We start from the raw sequence: 21,938 nt of genomic DNA, 5'->3' as shown, positions 1-21,938 counted from the left end.
CAATCACCTTTCAGTTGACTTTGATGGGCTTTGGATCAATGTTATCTACACAAGATATTTAGAATCAAGTTCAAAGAATTGTTAAACAAAATTAAACTTTTACTTGCTCAAGTAGCTTCATTGTGCCTTAAACATAGCAGAGCAGCTTCCTTCCTACAGTCATGTTCCAGTTAAAAAAAACCCCACTGTATTCCAATATTAAAGCAAGTTATGACTAACAGTAGAGATCAGACAGTCAATAAAACATGGATGCTTGATATCAGTGAAAGATTCTAGAGATCTTCATTTATCATCATGTTAGTCCAGTGTTATGGTAGCATAACTACAACTAAAAATGGAAGTTGCCCATTTTTCCTTTATGTTCTACATATCTTTTTTTAATACTCCTGATCCCAAATTAGGCTCAAGAACATTTCTGCTCTATATTCACATAAGAGCATAAGGCATTCATAGCTAGGAGACAGTCCAAACCTTGGTGCAGCACAACATACACAAGCTAGGTCCTCAAGTTCTAAGTCTAGGTCATTTTAAAAAAAAAAAAAAAAAAAGGAAGCAAAAATAGTTACTTAGAGGGTTCATTACGCTGGAAAAGAAAATCTCCACCTGTTCCATTAAAAAACAGTATATCTTAGTTTAAGTGTTGCACTGAAATTGTGTTTAAAGAAAGCAAAGCTAAGGAACTCCTTGCAAGTGTTCCCTTCTGAATAAAAATTTTTCTTAAAAATCACACAATTATAATTAATTTTGGGTATACAAGCACTGATGCATGTGTAAACCTCTAGCAGCCAAGTAGGCTGAGCCAATCTGAGTTCACTGTAGCAATGCTCTGATGTGTTGGGAGTTAAGATTTCAGAGCCAGTTACCACAGAAATTATGACCTGTAGCCCAAAACAGCAGATGGATTTTCCACAGAACTAGACTTACAGTAATCACACTGAGATCCTTTTTCAATCTCACAAATATACATAAAACTGCAACCAGAAAGATGTTTGAGTGAATATTTGCTACATAAGCAATGCGTGAGCACTTTAAAAACAGACAATAGGTCTTCCAAAACCTCTTTCTGACAGTTAGGTTACTTCTCACACTTAACAGTGAGCATTATAAGCAAGTCTTAACAAGCATCAGTTAAGCGTGTGGAAATATACAGAGATACAACAATAGATTGATATTTTTGCTTACCTTGGAATTTGTTGCCCAGTTGCCTCTGAATTCACTAGTGGTTGTACGGCTTCAGCCTACTCCAGTTTAAGTCTCCAGTCTTATTGTCTGGACCCTTCAGTAGTTTGGAACAGTTCTTTTCATCTAGCTTTGTTTCAAGTTTTCACACACACAGGAAAAAAAAAGAATACTCAGCTACTCATGTTAGACCATCTTTTTGTATATCACATCTTGAAGCAAGGTAGGAGGAAGTGTTTTCTCAGATTGATGTTGGAGACACTAGCTGGAGGGAAGGGACTCCTGATGGTACTCAAATCAGAAAACATGAATGAATCTGAAAAAAAATAAAGCATAAAAATAAGTAGTTTATTGAATTAACCTAATTAATATAATTATTTTGCTAAGTGCATCACTGCATCTACTTTGTTTTTCTTTTAATATATTTGTTTCATTTGTGAATGGAAGTATTAGATGCAGCAATGACCAAATTGGACATTTGTCCCCCACCTTGGAAGTAGTTAGACCTTAATTCCATAGTAGTAGCGTCAATCAAACACTGCTTTGCAAGGCTGAGCATGCTAGTGCTACTTTCACTTAACGTGCTTTTGCTAACAATTAAAGTCAGCAAATTTTAAAAAGTTCTACCTTATGCAGATGAGATGCCCTGGTTTGGAAGTGTCAGGACCCTGCCCCATATCCTATGAGCGCTTTTGCTGTGTGATCTACCTTTCTTCTGCCCACACACCAGGTGCCAAACACCCCTGTTCAGAGGCTGAGAGTAGTGCGCCAATCCCTGGCACTTCACAGCCAGGGTTTCTGCATGCTACCTTTGCATTTCATACAGGGCTTTGCCTTGCCCCCCCAAATTAATGTAGTTCCAACACTATCTGTCATACCTCTCTTCAGGAGAAGAGAAAAACTGTTATTGTATGGCATTACATGATGTTAGGACATATTGAGCTATACTGTATCACGCCACAGGGTCTAACTGGGTGAATGAATGAGAGCAAGCATGTATGTGTACTTTCAGGCAGCAGACTTGCTGCACGTTACAGCTTACAGGGAGCCAAGTACCTTAGAATAAAATAGAGTGGATCTGCAAGATCTCATACTATGAAATGTATGGACCTGTTCTGGTAAAATAAGATGTTGAGATGCTTCTGCTGTACCTTCAGCAATGTTCTCTACTGGGAACAGTTGTCCTGATCAGCTGCCTATGTGCGTATAGATAAATGTGGGTGTGTATGTATGTACAAATTTGATTTCTAAAACTCAGCAGCTTTATAGGACTTTGGGGATAGCAACATTGTAATCCTTAAAAACTAGAACCAGGTTATAAACTTCAGTTCCAGGCTAAGGTCTTAGGATTGCACTACTGAAATCCTTTCTTCTGTTGTATAAATATTTTTAAAGGGGTTTAGAGTACAAGTTAAAAAAAAGCAGAGGGATAACTTTTGGAGTAGAAAGTACCACTGAAGACCCTTCCCTAAAGTCAGTGTACATAACCATCAGCAGAGAACATAGCCTGGAGATACATCAGCCCCTAGAACCTGGCTGTTTTGGCTGTTTAGATGAACACCCACACAGTCAGAAGAACATGTGCTGCAACTTCCCATATCAAGCATATACTCTTGAGGGTTTTTTTAAAAAGTGTCTAAAAGCCCTTTCACAGCTCCTAATAAATTTCCATCTCATTTCTGCACTGGCTGAAATCTTGTCAACATAAGGAGGAATAGCTGGGGATTCTTAGGAACTTTAGCATGAACCAAGAGCTATCCACTTTTGCACCTTTTTTAGAGAGAGATCTGGTAGGGTCAGTAGGCTAACACTACATGTTTGAGTAGAATGCTAAGAATATCCTCAGTAAGTAAAAATCTACTTATAGCAGAGAAAGGAAAAATATTGAAAAAAACTAACAAAGATCAAGTTAATTTGTACAGTGTTTAATTTGTAAAGTTTTATGTTTCACTCCAAATAAGTAAGCATTCCACAGCTGGAGGTTTAGCAGATGCTTAAGAGTGTTTTATTATATCAGTGTAATGCCTCCTCACTTTTTAAACAGAGGAAAACAAAAGCATCCAAGAGGCTATTTAAATAGTGATAAGAATAACCTTAAGACTAACATCTTTGACTCAAAAATCAGCCGTATATTGAGGGATACTGAGACCTTCCACACTTGTTCATTCTTCCTCCACGCACTCCCCACCACCCCCTCCCCCCATAAATCAACAAGGATTTAGTATAATGCTTGAGGTAACAGTCCTTAGGTATGTTTATCTTCAAAGGAGGCCATTCACATTAAAGAGTCCATATCCATGAGTTGTACTCTTTCTTATTTAGCCTGATGCTGCCACTCTTGCAAGATGGAGGGATATTTGTCAAGGCCTGCTTCCCCAAGTTTATTTCAAAGAGACAGGATGTCATGGGATCTGAAATGATCATTCATGCAACACCCCCCACGCCTGGTCAGTTGAAATGCTGACTCACATAATTCATGTTAAAGCACAGGGGTCTTTGTATTCTGGACAAGCAGATATGATCAATGAAAGCAAACAAATGCACTAATTAGAAGCTTTTCATTTAAATTATTTTAGGGTTAAATCACAGTATTACTATGAGGACATAAGGTATTTAAATCCACATGCAGAGTAAAAGAGCTCCCTCTGAAGTTTATTTAAGTAAGTTTATGAGTGGTCAGTCTTCAACTAGAATTGAGAATCTTCCAACATTGTACAAGTGCATACGATGGCTTCATGATGTTCATATAACAATTCTGCATATTATTATAAAAATACAATTGCTAATGAAGAACTTTGTAATTATTACAAAACAGTCACAAATATTGTGATGATGTTTTGTAAGCAAACAGTGTATGACCAGCTAAAGCTACATGCAGGTTCTTCCTTCTATATCAACATTGAAAATCTAAACACTAAGTAGAACTAACCAGTCTATGAGGAAAAGAATATAGATGGACTACTTAGTCCGATGTAATTAAAAAAAAGGTACCAATTTGGTATTGAAAGGGATTGAATACCTTTCAATTTTTAGAAAGGTCTCTTCCATTTAAACAGAAAAAAAAAAAAAAAGATGCTGCAGCTGCCATCCTCAGGACCTCTTTTAGACCCTCTACATCTTGCAGCTGCAGACCACAAATGAAGTCCAGGAGCTCCCCATGGAATGCTCCAATAGGCATTTCATACCATAACTCTCCCCTACGATGGAGCCAGAGGCTTCATTGAGTTTGATTGACAAGGTAGAGCAATTGGGCAGTGACACATACAAACAGCAAGGAAGCTCCCCTGTGCACAAGGCTCCTAAACTCATGGCTTTGCTGTCCCTTTGCTAATTTGCAGTAGCATTCTAGGGTACACAGACAAGGCTTGAAAACAGTGGATTTTGAAAAGACCAACTTTTTACTTGCATAATCTTAAATGTTAGTGTCAGATCCAAAGCATTCTGCCCAGACAAAACAGTATTCTACCACAAGGAGAGGGGGAAACCAGTCTTCAGTATCTGGCTACAGGCTCCACATACACCCTTGGGCAGTTCTGCCCAGTTCCGTCCCCCTGCCCCGAGACAGGTTCTGCAGAGCAAAGGGGAAAGGCAGTCACCTAAAATCATATAATCCTGCACACACAACAGTTCTACCCTGTACAGCGAGTAGGAGCAGCATTTGCCTTTAAATGCATTCCCAGACTGCGTGATTAGTACAAGCGTGTAACAACAACAAAACCAATCCTTCCTCTTCTCTCCAGGAAAGTTAACATCTCACGGACCTTACAATAATTGCTACAGAACACAAAGGTAGAACTAGACAGCTGTATTGGGAGAGGCGTATTTTGAACCAATGTGCTTTCCAAATCAATTTAACATAGTTAGAAACCGATGAGCATATCCAGTGACTATCCATGAAAATAAGATCAGGGATAAATTCTCTAACCACACAATAGTCCAGAGCAGAAACAGATATTGCCTTAGACCTCAATTAAGAGAAAGAAAGGACCGTGACCAAAGGCTGGACACCGCTATTTCATACATTCATATTTCTATAAATATATGCAACACTAAAAAATTTACAATGTCCACCTTTTAAAACTGTACTTATATACAAATGTAGTGAGATCCCAATGGTTATGTGCACCTTTGAAGAAGTATAGAAACAGAAAGTAGCCTTTTATTCTTCTCACTCGAGTTTCAAAAACATTTCAGTGTACACACGCTTCATCTGTGTTTGACTTCTGGTGGCCAAGTAGCTACGCAGGCATGTTTACCAAGTGCATTCTACAGGTTTCCTTCCCTCCTTCATGCTGCAGGTGTTCCCTCTGTGACATTTCCTGAGTTTATAGAAGATACACGGACAAACTTCTGCCAAGGTAGGTCAGGTTGCTAATTTATCTAAATAGTCTACTGCCCATAATCTTCCTTCCATCTTAAATAAGTAAATCCCAAACCATGCATTGGGTTCTTTGAAATGAATAGGCTAGTCCTTCTTAATACCTCTTAGTACACTTTAGAATAACTAGGAGAAGGTCAACAAGGTTGTTCACATGAGCACTACCAACATCAGAGAGGATTAAAGAATCAATAGCTGCCCTCAGAGATCTGCTCAGGTAGACTAGCCAGCCTTTCATGCAAGCAGCCCACTGTACTCCAGGCAAAACTACTCTGACAGGAGAAATGGCTAGAAAGCTTTAACTCTTTCAGGCACACAGAGGAGCTGCCTGTTCACCTCTGCACAGAGCAGACAAAAAGTTTGCAGAGTAGAACAGGAGCACATTTTTGATCCACTGTTCACCGTAGAGGTTTATTTGAGAGGTGTGGGCTCCTCTAGCTGTCGCCCTAGTGGAAGAGAAACTATACTATTTTAGAATGCATCTCACCACCTATGAAAGGTGGTAGATGTGAAAAATAGACAAGAAAGTAAGTCAAGCGAAGTTAAAGAAACCTGAAGCTAAAGCAAATGCACATATTTTACCACAATACAGAAATTAGCAATAAATTATATCCATTAAACATTTTTAAAAAATCCTTTTATTTCCATAAAGTTATATACAAAAAGGTATCTTTCCAGATTTCATCACTGTAATTCTATTTCACATGAAATGAAAATGGCTGATATGCCAAATATTTTCTTCCTATCTTTGCTCTAATTCATTCTAAATCAGGATTAGATAGATTTAGTCTTCCATGGCAATTTGGCCCATTTCATCAATTGGTTTTATTTTCATCAAATGTGCAACCTAGCAACTTCACTACAAAGCCAGCAAAATTTTCTTCAGATCCATTCTTTAGCAGAGTATAATTTGATAACTCTTTGCTCACCCACAATTGTTAGAACCTACTGCCACTCTGGAGACTTGCTCCCTGTATTTACAAAACCAAAAGCAGTTGGGTGGCTCTAAGAATTGGCCATTGTTCATATTTTAAAAGGAGAAAATTGCACAATTTTTTGTAATATTTGATGACTGATGGATTAACATAAGATAACATATAGGAAGAGCAGTGGGATTGGTCAGAAATCCTAGGAAACTGAAATGAAGTTAACTGTTTTATTTGTAAAAGCCAACTTTTTCACTCTGTACCGTTATGTTTTAGTCCTACTATTCTTTCCCTAAGTGTAACCCAAACTTAGGAATCTGAGCTGAATCTCTCCCTGAAGATTCCTAAGCCCTGTACTAACTGTTCAAATTGTTCCAATTTTGATGAAGAAATATAGAAGAAAATTACACAGATTAAAACCAAAATCAACATTTCAATATTCTGCTAGGAATGAACTTGAAGTTGTCCTGTATTTGTATCAGAGTTACTCCACACAGGTTTATCTTCAACAACATACTGGGGATTTTTGGCATGTGATGCGCTGCTACATTGACACAGTGATATATCTGCTTAGGATCTGTGAAACCAGATGCTACCCATCTTATCTGCACCATCTGCTCTGACATAGATATCAGAGGATCTACGTTCATATTCTAGCTGTTGTATGTTAAATATAAAGAGGATTTAGTTGGCTGCTAGTCAGTGATGCCATTCTGCTCTAGGGAATCATATGCACAATCCAATATTCAGGGGATCTGATCCATATCTTTCTTTAGGACAAAGACCCTTGTGTTTCTTTAAAAAGTTAGAGCAAAAGTGCAGTGCTAGATCACAGCAGTACTTTTCTGAAATTCCTATTCTGTGAAGTGAGAAATATTTCCTACTTGTTTAGCTTCCCTGTAAAGCAGAAGAATAAGAGTACTCTATTGCTGATGCTAACCATTTGAAAAATGACCCCTTTTGCACCACTACAAAATACCTCTACCCATACGTAATCTTTAAAAGATTCTATAATTAGTCTTCTCCTTCTTACTGCGTTGTTTCTATTTATGCTAAATGAGAAAGTTACTCAGATTCATGGGACAAAAGAGACTGAATGTAGGTGCTTGTAATATTACCAAGCTACTTAAAACAGCCCAGATAGGAAGAGAATGAAAGCAATAAAACCCCTTTTCAGGGTTTATATGTCAAGTAAGTAAGAGTAGACCAGGGTTCACCTGGAGGTTTTGCTTGTTTTCTTTTCTAACAAAAAGGTTCTCTTGCAAAGGAAAGCACCGATTTGACAAAAAAAGACCAGCTTTTCAACACAGCTATCTACTTCAGTGGTATGAAGTAGATACTTAAAATGCTGAGAGCACTCATTAAGCCAGTGGAACCAGGTGACTCCAGGCAGGACTCAGGAGACAGGTTCAAGCCTGGGTTCCCAGCAGCACATCTACATGGGAGGATGGTGCCAAAAAGAAAACCTGTGGCACACGTCCCCCAGGCAGCCTGGGGCAAAAGGTAAAGTGGGCACTTGAACACAGGCCTCCCACAGCCCAAATTAATATCTGGGCTAGACTAGATCAGGTGAATCCACCCCCTTGGAGAATCTCAGGTTACTCTTAACACAGCATAACACATCTTAAGGCTTTTCCCCTTCAGACATCTCAGCATGCAGTTTCTTGCCTATTCCTGTCACCACATTACTGTAGAGAAACAGCAAGAGACTTGAAAAATTCACTTTTCCCATGCCCCAACTTTGAGAAAATAGTTTCTGACTTCAGCCTTTTAGAAGACCAAACCTATAAAGTCTACAAAAAAACATGCACAGCATATATATTTGTTAACACTAATGTCTACAGTTGGATGTTCATGCACCCTGCACATGCACCCAAATTAGGTGTCACACATTCTAAGGCACAGTAGAGATGTTGCAAACATCACTAGAAAGATGCTGCTCAATGAAAGCACACGCAGAAAAAATAACTAATGCTGTATCTCATTTTGTTTGTTATTCCACCCTGCCTCCCCAGGAAGAGAGTCATCTTTGCCTTTTAACTAGTGCATCTGACTTCCCATACACACACACTTATGTTATACAATCATTCTTCTATTAACAGGAACTGGCGCAATGCAAGTAAAGGCTAGGCAACTTTGTGAAAAGGAAGACTGTTCACAGTAAAATTAAATAATAAATAAATAATACAAGGCTAGAAAAGAAGTAATTCGAAAAGAGAGAGAAAGAGCTCTCCCATTGAAGCAAGAAACCTCTTTTAAGCAGTTTTGCTTAGGTGGGGGCACCACCACTCATTGATCAAAGCATCACTTGTAAGACAGTAGGCACAAAACTGTCAGAATTCTTCTCCCATGATCCCCAACTGTGCACAGCAAGCAAAAAGCTAGGCCTCCAGCTAAGGTAGAAGAAGATCCATCAACCCATCTCTCCAGTACTATATTGCTAGATAGTCAATATATAAATAATTGACTTTATATAGTAGTCAGTCTACATATATTGACAATATATAGTGAGTCAGTAATAAAGCAAGACATGAATCAGATGCTACAGGCATTGTATGAGACTCCCATAACAGTCCTACTTTCTTCCAAGTCCCCTGTCCAGAAGCAGCCACCATCAATAGAACAATAACTTACACTTACCAGTAGTCCCTCAACAATGCATATATCTACACAGCACTGTATTAAATGTAACTCTTATTGCCAGTTTAGTCTCTAAAAAAATTAAAAAATAAAGAAGGGCTCCCAATTGATTGACTTTTCATATATTTCAGCAATACCCTTGAGGTTAGCATTTGGCAGTTTAATTTCCTAACATGGATATTGTTGTATTTTGTCTCTCTAGGATAAGTCTCAAATACACAGAGTCCAACACTGTGCAGGGGTAGCAAATCACTTCCTTCTGAACAACTGCTTCTCTTCCTAATATTTCAAAATCTCATGTTCGAGATTATTTTTAAGTTTGATAGTTCTATGGTCTGTAAGCTGACAGAAGTGCTTTATGTTGAATACATACATGTGGAAAACTGCACTGAAAGCTACCTCTAGATTTTTCTGTATCTTATCAGAACTCAGTGTAAAGTTATAACTTTGTTCAACTCAGACTATAAAATATAAGAAAGGTCTGAGACTAACTGTTAAAGAAACATATTCTATTATTCTGCCACATTGTGTTGATGCTGGTAAGTATCAGGAAATACAAAGCTCTAAATATCAAATGAGAGTTTTCATGCTAGGAATTGCAGACAGTGTTTAAGAGCAAAGTGCTTCTCTGAGGTTTAGTAAAAGATCAGAAAGTCTGCTAGGCTGATACTAAAATCCTCATTAACACCAACTTTGCAGCAGCTAAGGATGCAGATAGGGAATAATCTGATAAAAACCAGGAAGTTCACAGGAGCTCCGGCAATAAGATGACTTTTGTTCCAACTGGAGACTTATTTTAAATTTTGAGTACTTTTTCAAGACTAACTGGTACAGTTAATGGAGGAGCTATCAAGTTTAAGAGTGTTCACAAGTACAATAGTTTACATTGCCGGTGTAAACAGAAAGACAAATACCAACGTTATACAACACAGTAATTTTATAATAACCTAATAAGACTTGGCTATTGGCATTACTAGTGCTCTTTACTTCATTCTATACTACTGAGTTGTCTATTTATTAATTCCATACCTCAGTAAAGAAGCTGTTCAAGTACAGCATCAGACTGAAACAATCATCATATATCTTCAGAAACCACTTCTTTGGATAGGGGCAATGAGTTTATGGACCATACTTGATTGCAAGGTCCACAACACACCCCAGGGGCTCACAGGCAGTTTAAACACATGTAAGGAATCAGGGGCTTAAGCAGAACTGGCTGCGCACAGGTACAGCAGCAAACACAAGGCATCCGATACATAAGCAAGGTTAACACAAACAGGTAAGAGAGTCTCAGGAGGTATAAAGTACTATCACTGCACTAAACTGTAAATAAAATTACAACAAATTTGGAATATATCCTACTGTTTCTCTCCTTTAGCGAGCCTCACACCCTCAGGCACTCAGACCCAACCAACTGGTACTTATTTGTACAATCCTACAGTCACTATGGCCAGTCAGAAGCAATTCCACCACTCGCACAATGACAAAGTTTGAAAAAAAGAAGTTGTTATTTACAGCTTGAGTCTTTGAAAGCTGATGCTTTAAAATTTTTTTTTTTAAATAGTCACATATAATTGTAGTTTTCATTTTAAAAGTTATACACAAATTTACTCACTATGACTGCAAAATATAAATACTGCCTTAACCCTGATAATAGCTCATTCAGTAAGAGATAACAGCTATACTGATTTATTTGGTGATATAAAGTCAGAATATAGCTGCACTAGTTTAAAGCAAGTTTGAACATCACACAGCATTTTAGATTCAACTGTTCATGTTGCATGCCCTAGGGCGCAAAAGGGACCTCAGTGGTACCAACACGGGAGACTGTTACTGTCCATCCACAAAGAACACAACTCTAACTGTTCCAGAGAAGCAATGAGCTTTTCCCAAGGTCAGAAATCAGACCCCTCATGGTGTTCTCTAACGGTTCAGCACCTAGGAAGTTACTGGTTTGTAGCACATGCCAAAAGAACACTCTGCACTGTGCCATTACCATGGCAGGCTTTAGCTAGGAGCATAACCATGACGTGGTAGTAGCTCTAGCTAAAACAAACTTGGCTTTTATATCAGAAAAACAATCTCCTAAGAAATAGGATGCTACAGAGCTTTTTCTTGTCTTGCCCTCAATAAAACAGCATTACATCATCTGTGTATCCTACTATTTCTCAGTAGAGTCAGAAATGTTTTGGCTAGTCACATAGCTTAAAAAGAAAAAGAAAACACACACCCCCAACCAGAAAACAAACAAAACATATTTGTAACATGAAACAGAAGCTAAGCAAGGAATAGAATTTTTAAGACTAATTTGAGAGATAGGCAGTTGGGTTATCAGTAAGACAAACCTTTCAAAGTTTAGAAATGAAAAAAAAAAGCGAGAGAAAACTTACTAAAATCCTTCACACTCATAGAAAGAAGAGCTGCCTACCTCTACAGCTGGTGCCAAACACTCATCTTCACAGACTTGCTAGTGCTCTTTTAAAACTTCCATACCCTAAAGTCAGCTTTGTCTACTAAACCAGTGACCTCTGCAAACCACTGCTTTAAGGTCTGATTCTCCTGTCAGGTGTTACAAGCAGGTGTTGCTTGGCTGACCTGACTAGCATCAGCCTTCATTTACACCTGGGGAAGGTGCTACCCAGCCCCACCCCCCCAGCAGCTGAGATCAATGGAGTCATCACATACATGATACTGCCCCGTTGCTCTGAGTTTGCAAGACCAGAGGCTAAATAAGAAAAGAAACAAGCTTTGGATCTAAGTTATGTAATTTCTTTAGGTGTGGGGTTTTTTTAAAGCTTATAACTTTGGAAGGGAAGAGGCTTTACAGCAAAACCTTCTATAAATTGTAGCTGCTTTGAAGCATAACATAAGGCAGCAAGGGAGGTTTTAGATCACAGAATAATCACATTATCACAAAGAGCCCATCACAAAGAGACTATTGTAAGTCTCCCATTACAAACATTGAAGTCCTTTATTTAAAAAAAACAATCCCCCCAACACTCTGAAGTAACTCCCTCATCAAAACGTCTTTGTTCCCCACCCTGATAGCGTGTTTGGAAACACTGAACAAGGAGAGCAATTCATTTCAGGCTGCAGTGCACGTACAAGCCCTCATCGTAACTTATATTTGCAAGCTATTGGTTATTCTCCATTTACAGAATCGAGTTTTACAATAGGTAGATGAGTTTATTAAGTTACGTGCTTTGTTAAGCCAAGATGCAAGCCATTTTGACTTAGTTTTGCTGGAAATTATTTAAATATTTGAACAACCACTCAGAGGTTATGTGGCCAAAAGTTCTCATCTGAAGAATACCACTACTGTACTATAGATGTACTTATATATTTCTAATTCTAACTACTTAGTTAACCTTAAAAGCATGATAAATTTTATTACAAATGAAAGCATGCCAGAGCATGACATTTTCTCAAAGCCTTTCAGTACCCTGTTTTCTAAACTCTCCCTAAATTTAATGCCTTTCTTATCATCATAAATATTAGAAATCTGTGCTTCCAGTATCTGTGCTTGCCATTACCAAAGCTACAAAAAGGTAGGACCATCTTCCTACTTCTGTTAGTTACTATCTTGGTTATACATCCAACATTTGCATTAACCTTCTTAAATGGCACTTGAAAACTCTCACTGAGTTATGCTCTGGGTCTGCCTGCCTTCCAGGCTATGGGCCCGAGTTCCTTGATCTTAAATGCATGTTTCATGCTCTTTTTTCCCCCCATAATACTAGAAATTGTAGCACTCATATGCCTCAGACTGGATTCACACATCTTTACAGTGAATACCACACACCCTTAGACTGATGTTACAATTTACTACATGCTTTTCTTAAGTGAAAAAATTATTCTTTAAGTAGCACAGGGTTGTACATCACCTTTTGCATGTCCAGTATAATTTCTGCCTCAATAGTTTGCTAGGTAGGATTTCTAATTTCTTATGGATTAATTTTTCTGAGAAGGCATGAAAAAAACCACAATTAGTGTTTTTTGCCTAAAAGCACACAATTTTACACATTTTCTTAATGTGTAATAGCAAGGGCATCAAAAGAGCTTGGAATTGCTACCTACGCTACTTTAGAAAACCAAGTCCACCATGATGTTCAGGGCAAAACCCCCAAATAAACAAAACCCCCAAACCAAACAAAATGCATTTCTAGGTCTCAACAAACATTCACTTTCTTTTTTCAGCTAGGTTTTAACTGAAAAATCTACCCTGAAATGAGATACAATTTAAGACATTTTGGTAATAGTAGGAAGCTTACAGCTGACTATTGGCATTCCTTTGTCAGTTTTTGCTCTGTCTGCTACAGAATAATATGATACTTTAAACTGAGTGCACCAAACATCAATTGAAACAGTAATAAGCAGGCAGAGGATATTTCCAGGACATTAGTAAGTGACTGAGAGAAGCCAATACCCTTGGGATTAACCTTAAGTGCTTAGCACTTAGGAAATATCCTGCATGCTGTGCTTTTTTGCTTTGTAAGATTTTAAAGAAAAATCTCTTTTGTTAAGGTATTTTATAATTAACAATGGTTTTGATCAACAAATATAACACAGAATATTTCTAAATATTACTTATATTTAAAATGTGGGAGTTTTTATTGCCTCTGCATCAACTTCAGCAAATATTTCTCAGTAGAATCAATTTCAGCTAATTAGTGGAAAAACTCATTTACTACCCATAAGAGAACTCTTTTGCCCCTGTAGCACTATACCTAGCATTTCTTCAAGAACTTTTAGAATCTAAAGGATGCATGACAGTTGTCTGTGACACTCTAAAACCATAAGATTTAAAAAATACAGGGGTTTCCATTCAGCCTATGTTTCTGACACATTGCCTCCTCATCTTTGTATAGCAATGAAGAGGTGTCTGTGCCCAGAAATAGAAGTTACTGTTAGCTGGCTTTAAAAAGGTATCTTTAGAGAGATTTGTTCTGTATGCTAAACTTAGGGTTTGTCAAACAAAAGCACGCTATAATCTTCTTTAAGCACATGCTAACAACACAGTCCCAGGGTCCTGGCCACACAAACCTGTTAACATTAGTGAAACCCTGGTCCCTCTGAAGTCAACAGGAGCTTTGCAGCCAAGTTCCACAAGAACTTGGTTCATTAGTATCAAACTTTCATATTTCATCTATTTCTTTGATCACCTATTTTGCCTAAAGTACAGAAAGTATCTTTGCAGGTTTCAGATATCTGCATGCTTATCAAACAGGTATGTTTAGGCCAGCCAGCAAACACCTCTGGAGTAGCAGGTATTGAGAAAAGGAGAACACTGCAGAGCTTCACAAAAAAGTATTATGCTATGTTGGGCCCATCACACGTTGCAAGCAAGGTGAGCACAGGCCCTTCTTTTGGGCAAGTTCCCATTCCCTAGAATACTTGTCTAGAAATAAGATTTCATTTTTAATCAAATAAAAAGCCTAAAAATAAGTAACCACAGTATGAAACACTTTTTTACTTCTTAAAGGAACAAGAGTTGTGACAGCAGTCATTTGTTTCATTTATTTCCATTTATTCATTCATTTCCATTTGATGGAAAACAGATGAAGGGAAGAGAGGCAGGCATTTACCTTGAAACGAATAGCACTCCTACCATTCTTGTCTAAGTCATCTTCCCTGACATGTAGAAAGAGATTCCAACTATAGTAGTGTAGGCATACACATCCCATCATTTCTGTGTAAATTTTTGCCCACACAACTTTGGTGGTTGAACAACTTAAGTTATGAAAGTGGTACAGGGCTCTGGCTGGCTGTGCCTAGAAAGTAGCTATGGCATGAAACAGAAGGAATTCAGGTCAGAGTCAAAACACAGAGATAAGCCTCATTCAGGAAGAAAGGTTTAGTTACAACATGATTGAACAAGATATTTTAGCACAGTTTACCAATCTGTAATGGTTGCATGCATGCACTAGATTAACATGAACTCCAGACCTTGCCCTCATCTCAGCTACCCTGGTTTCCCATTGCCTCCCTTGAATAGAGTTCTATTATGGAGGTGACCTGATCTTTTCAGGACAATCTCACTTGGCTGCACCTTTGAGTGCATGAAGAAAAACTTCTGCACCAAGACTCAGCCCAGGCACACTTCCCCTAGTGATCCCACTCACCCCCATGTTCTGCTGTCACTTTCCCTGGATCTGCTCTCAAAGTCCTCTCAAGTTCTTTGTGTGGGATACCCCAGAGCTACACAGGTCACTGCAAACCTCTTCTAAGCCCCTCATAATCCACATTTATGGAGGAGGAGCTATAGGGTGTAGGGGGTTCTAAAAAGTTTGGCTTTTCCTCCCCACTAACATGAATTCTTGCAACTTTACTCCCCCAAATTTCCTCACAGCTGGCCAGCTTGCTTGCCTTTTACAGGACCTTACTGACTGACCTACTCTCACCCATCTGAAGCCAGTGGTATTACTCAGTTCTTCATCAGGGGAATGTGAACCAGAGCAGATGCAGGTGCAACTCAGCTCCAGTGCCCTCTCAGGGCCAATTCACCTTGTGACGCTACCAACAGTCCGGAAACTAGAGGCTCAAGCTCCGATGAATCTTGTCATTAGTTTCAAGGCAAGAAAGGCCACCAAAATTACCCAGAAAAAAAAAAAATCAGTAACTGCTTATTAATCATGTTTTTCTGAAGATATCTTAGGGGTTTTAATTGTCTTTACCTATAAGAAAATTGTGTTGATGCTTAGGTCCAACTCCAGTATACTGTACACCATTTGAGAATAAACTTGGCCTTTGAATGGAAATTGATACCAACACATAACAACAATACAATGCAATAGTTTTAGTTTGTAGAGGAACACTATCTATCAACAGGAAAAATAAATAGGCAAGCCAAAAAAGAAGGTAGCAGAATTTGACTTACAGATCAGCTAGATGTGATCAATGTAACCTATAAGCTTGGAGGTATGATAATGTGACATAAAGTATTCTGCTGCAAGGACAATATTGTTTAAAACGAAAGGTTTTTCTTTTCTCATCCTCAGAGAATGGCTGCTTGTTGTCTTTGAATTTAAGTGAACTGATTTTTTTCATCAATTTTTAGTATTCATAAATGATAATTCATTGTTGTTAGTTAACGCCATACTTCCAAAAGAAGAGGAAACATTTGTATGGGACTATGTACAATGTGTGCCTGTCTGCATAAGTGAAGACACTCTCTCTTTTTCATCCTCCCCCAAAAATCCGAAGCCCCTTTCCTCCTTTTCCATTTTCTCATAGAAAACGCTCAAAAGACTGAGACATGTAACTGATCCCGCTGTCTGCTCTGTAATCTCTTACATGTGGGCAATGACAATGCTTTGCTTTAAATCAGCCTCATTTAGAAGGATCAGAGTGATTTACACAGGTAAGGAGAACCAGCAGACAGATTCAAGTAACATTACTTAGTTAACAATAACACTCTATTGGCAATGACACCTGAAAGCATTTGATTAATCTTGTTCTCCTTGACATGCTGTCTTTATGGGAGCAATACATCATCTCCTGTTTTCAGAGACTTCCTGGATGTCTGACTACTTCACCCTCACAATTGACCAGCTTTCTTATATCTTTAATGTATGGTTTTAACAAATCTTACTTGTGTCTAATCTCTTCTTCTCAGACAGCCAGTGGGTCCAATTCTTTCTTCAGAAGAGGTAAAACTCCAAACTTCTTTCCTCCTATCCAAAGTCCTGCCATTCATCTGTCTCCTGGCTTTAAAACAAAATTATAATCCATGGTCACGGCACTCAGCAAAAAAATAGAGTGATCAATTACAACAAGGGAACAAATCTCAAGTTACTTCATACTTAAATGACAATTCAATATGAAGCATAATGGCATTTGGTTGCCTTGAAAACCTGTCTTCACAGCTAGTTAAACAGGTAAGTAAAGCAAAGCCCAACCAATTCAGTAAAACTCTGAAACTTAGTGCAATAGCTCACACGCACTTCTCCTGCATCCAGCCTATTAGCCAGGTACAGAGAAATGTAGCTAGTGTACATTTATAAACAGGGCAGAGACAGCAGGGCAGGCCTGTTCCCATGCCCTCTGAAAACAGCAGATGGAGATAAACAGCACTGGCTGTGTGGGGAGAAAGTCTCATTTCCTTCCCAGTACCGTACCACACCCCAGATGGGTCAGTCTGTCTCACTGTCCAGGTGAGACTTTTCTCCCAGTGCCACCTGACTGACTAAGCTCTGCTTACCCACGCTCCCAAAAGTTTCTTCTGAGGAGCTGAAGGCATGAGGAACTGTTCATACAAAAAGCAAGCAAAGCCTGCTTGAAGTAGTCTTCCTGTTAAAACTGAAAGAAAGATTTTGCCTGCTTCTCAAACAGATAAAGGTAATTTAGGAAACAAACCAGTCAGAGTTGTGCCGTCACTGGACACAGGGCAAGTGGGATGGAATTCTGCTGAGAGAGGCGTTCATGCTTTTAACCTTCACAGTTTGGGGGCCAGTTACAAAATGGGATAGTCATGGGTAGCAAAGACTATCTTTGAAATTTCAGCCTACGCCTCTTGGGAAAATGTCTCCAAATGCAAAATGAATTTGTTAGTATTTTATTTATTCTAATTTTCATTATCAATATCTTTTTTTGCTTGAATATGGCCCAGTGAAGCACATTCCTGAATTCTGTGGGTCAGTCTCATGTCTACAAAATAAAAAAACTAAGATGGGATGTCGGATATAAGTCCTCTTATGCACAAATCCTTGCAATATCACTATGTGACCTCCTTATATTTAAACTCATTAGTAGGATAGCTCTTCAAACTTCACTGTCTGGGGCACACCAGGCACAATATAATTCAAAGGTGAATTCATAAGCTTCTTACAGGTCTTTAAAATAATGTCACAGGTCTGTTTTCAAAATACACAAAAGCCAGGAGACTGAGAGTAAAGGCTGAAATAGCAGTCCTAAACTTCCTCCTCCTGTCTGTGCCTAAGCGTGATGGCACGTGTAAGTGCAGACATACACCTGCAATATACAGGCATGATGAAATAAATTAAGGATGGGGTTTCAGTCCTAATCCTAATTTCATGTGTTTTTTTGCAATTTAAGACAGACTTCTAAACCTGTTTTTCCTCATAGCCCTTTGTAGCAATAAAACTGACACAAGGTACATGGAAGAAAGAAATTGTGTTGAAAATTGATGGAAGGTCCTACTCCAGCTCACTGATGAGATTACCAGAGATAGATCTCCCCATTTATTAGGCAACCAGATGGTCGTCTTTACCTATTGAGCATCCATTTAAATGAAAGGTGAACTCCTTTAATGAGATTCACAGATGAATTTCATTCATGAAACAAGGGTCCTTCAGACAGTCCTTCATTGATTATATACCCACAAGAAAAACTGCTGGAAATATTCAAATCAATGACAAACGATTCTCAAGAAAATGTCAAAATTAAGCTGCTTCAATAGATGTATCATGGGATTCAAAGCATTCACTCATGCATTTAAAATTAAAACACAACAGCAATCCCCCCAGAACCTCACCACCTTCCCCATCTCCCATATTATAGAGACAGGGATAGCAAGCTGCCCACAGATCAGCCCTACTTCTCAGACTGCGTTTCCTCTTTGTGCACCAGGAAGGTGCTGGAAGTCTCAGCCCAGCTGGAGCTGCTGGCAGGGGAGCTGAGCCCCATGGCTGCTGGGTAGAAAGAGCAGCAGTGGAACGCTGGCTTGTAGCTGTCACTTCTCACTAGCTGGGCTGCCCTGGACTTGTCTTCCGTCCCAGGCTGTCATACTGACTTGTCTTCTAGCGGAGGTACAAGAAGGAAAGAGATGGCCTCTCTTACTCTGGCAATCTCACTGCACTTTCATTAAGATGCTGCACTACAATATTTGTGAACAGAAAATAAAAATAAAATTGGAAAGGAAGAAAGAGAACCACTGCTTTTCTCAGCCTTCTCTTGTTCTCCACATGCATCAGTACAGCTGCTCATTTTAGCTCTTGGGTCCCATGTTTCCAAGGGTATTCAGGCTCCTGATTTCTACTCTGGTTTTTAAAGGAAGAGGGAGAAATATATCACTAAATAAGGCCCAAACCAAATTTGAGTTAGGGCAAGGAAAAAACAAGCGAGTGTAGGACTAAGGTAATCCAGCCCCTTTGAGAAGTCAGGCCAAAATTTTCATTGCCAATGCACACCTCACAGCCTCTTCCGCTCTTTGAGAGCTAGTAGACCCAAATAGGGCTGTCTGCTTTGGGAAACTGTGTCACTGTAATACATAGGGTCAGACAACAAGTCTTTAAAAATAGTATGCAAAAGCAGTAAGATGCATACATCAGCTTCATTGCCAAGTCCAAATCCCTGCCAAGATGGGAAATATAAAACAAACTTTTTCCCTCTCCACTGTCTTCCTTCCTCAGTGTAAGTAGACATGTGTGCACATGCACAGACACACGTGGTTTTTTTCATTTGTTATGGGCCATGAGTAGGTTGCAAGGTCTCCTCAGCCAACAGACATGAGTATCAATTTTTGCAGTGAGGAAATGGAAGTGCTGGTGCAGAAAAACAATAACCCACACAACAATTTAATGAGAACAGTGTTGACAGGGAGCCTTACTATTGAAACAGAGCATAATACATGAGTACAGTCCTAACAGCACTCAAAAGGAAGACATTAACGTATACACATTCTCTCTCAGTTACAGTGATTTGCAAAAAGATAAGCCTCTAAAGGTATACTGGGAGACATGCCTCTTGTTTCAGGAGCTTTAAAAGCTACTGTGCAGAGCAAACCTGGTGACCCAGGGGTCAGTATAAGTATTTGTTAGTTTGAATCACTTACTACTCAAGACTGAGAAAGAAATCGATGTGCTGCAGGTACACTGATCTTCCTCTCTCACATGCCCAAGAAGTCATAAAGGCCTTTGAGATTTCAGCATTGTCTCAGAGAACCTTCCCTGTTGCTTTCCCAGCATAATAATCTGCCATGACTAATAGAATAAAATTGTGCAAAAAAAACCAGAAAACAAATGAAATAAACATTTCTGTAAATTCCCACCCACAAATCCAGAAACATCAAGAGTTAGAATAATCTTCAGCTGGAGTTCCGATTGTTTCTTCTAGGCTGTGTTGATACCTTACAGTAGGCAGCCTCTAAGAAGGGCTCCAAATAAGGAGAGAATAGCACATGGAAAAGGTATGGCCTAGGAAACACTCAAGTGGAAGAAAGGATTAAATTTAAGCCCTGTGGACAAGGAAGTTTATAATAACATGTAGGAGTTTAGATTTTGCTGCTGCAGAGGACACCTTTCGCCTTTATGCAGCACTGCAACTCCACCAACTTCAGCACTGAAAAGAAAAAGAAGCTGTTGAGCAGCAGAAAGCTGTGAGGAACCAAAGCTCACTGCTTACTTCCAGGTCTCTTGCCCTGAGGGTAACTTTGATAATTGTAGAGAACCTGGGGAGAAGTATCTGGAGAGTCTGGATCAATGAGTGTCAGATACATACTGGCAATGATCATAGGAAGGTGTTAGCAACACCCCTGGACTACACAATTTTGTAAAGATGCTTGTGTTTGGACTGTCAAAGCCTGGATTTCTTTAAGGAATACGTTCATTACAGCTGTAGCTTTGGTGTGTTAGTTAAAATAGCTTAATAAAGTGCTAATTCTTTCAAACTAAAAGTGCATGTGAGATGTGATAACATATTTGCGATCAAAACACAAGTCAGGTAATTCAACCAACCAAAGTTTTGTACCAGTGTTGCCAGATGCAGTTCTACAGTTGAATACAAATATTACTTGGAGGGCTGAGAAAGAAGAATATACTTTTCCAGCAGTTTAGCATTCTGAATGAGAGAACGCAGCAGTGAATAAGGGTAAGTATTATTTCTGAGCCGAACAGCATTCCTGATAATCTACAATCAGTTGACATTTCTTTTTAAAATTATTTTTTAAATATTTTCCTGAATATTCATCAGGTAACAAGATATGCGCCTCTTGGAGCCCTTCCTTCATTATGCACAAAAAGTTTTGTTCAATATACAAAATATTATAATACCCAACATCTGGCTTTTAATTATTTTTAAGATAAGAGAGAGAGAGAAAACAAACCCACATTAAAATTGTGTATTCTACTCAGGGGAATATTCAAAATGCCAATCAAATTGTCATCCAGGAAATAAGACACAGAAGGAAACAGGATCCAGAGACAACTGTGAACACTTAAATCAGAACTTTTGAGGACATTATTATCACAATCAGGTGATAAAATTGAGGATTACCAACACAAAACAAGTCAGGTGTGAAATCAACCTAAAAAGTTTTTGCAAGTGCAAAATTCTAGAGCAGTATACCAGCGCAAAAATATTTCATAAAGCTTTAGACTGTAATTAAAGTTTACAAATACTTTTTCTCATCTGAGACTTATTTTATGCCTTGGTGAGGTTTTTCATAAAAAATGCACACTAAGACTCATCTGTGACAAATGTCGTAAAACACAATTAAGATTTACACAGAAGGTCATTTTCATTTGTTTATGTCATTGGCAAATGTTCATTTTAGGCTGAAATTCAGTAAATTTGATTTGTTTGAGGGACAGTTTGCAAATGAGGTTTTAGACCTGTACTGTGAGTCCATCAGAGCCAGGTTTCACTCAGAAGATATTCTTACTGACTGCGTTAAATATAACTGCACAATGTGTTCTGATTAAATAATTAAACAGTTGTCGCTCACAACATGCAGGTTATATGGTAACAGCCCACAGGCCTGGAAAGACTTCCTCTTCTCTTTTCCCTTCCTTCCCATTCAAAGACACAATCCTTCACAACAGTGCAAATATAGGGAACAGGAGAAAAGATGAGCAACA

This window comes from Aquila chrysaetos, chromosome 1, assembly GCF_900496995.4.
Source record: "Aquila chrysaetos chrysaetos chromosome 1, bAquChr1.4, whole genome shotgun sequence".
NCBI lineage: Eukaryota > Metazoa > Chordata > Aves > Accipitriformes > Accipitridae > Aquila > Aquila chrysaetos.
Note: the sequence above shows the minus strand (reverse complement) of the source record.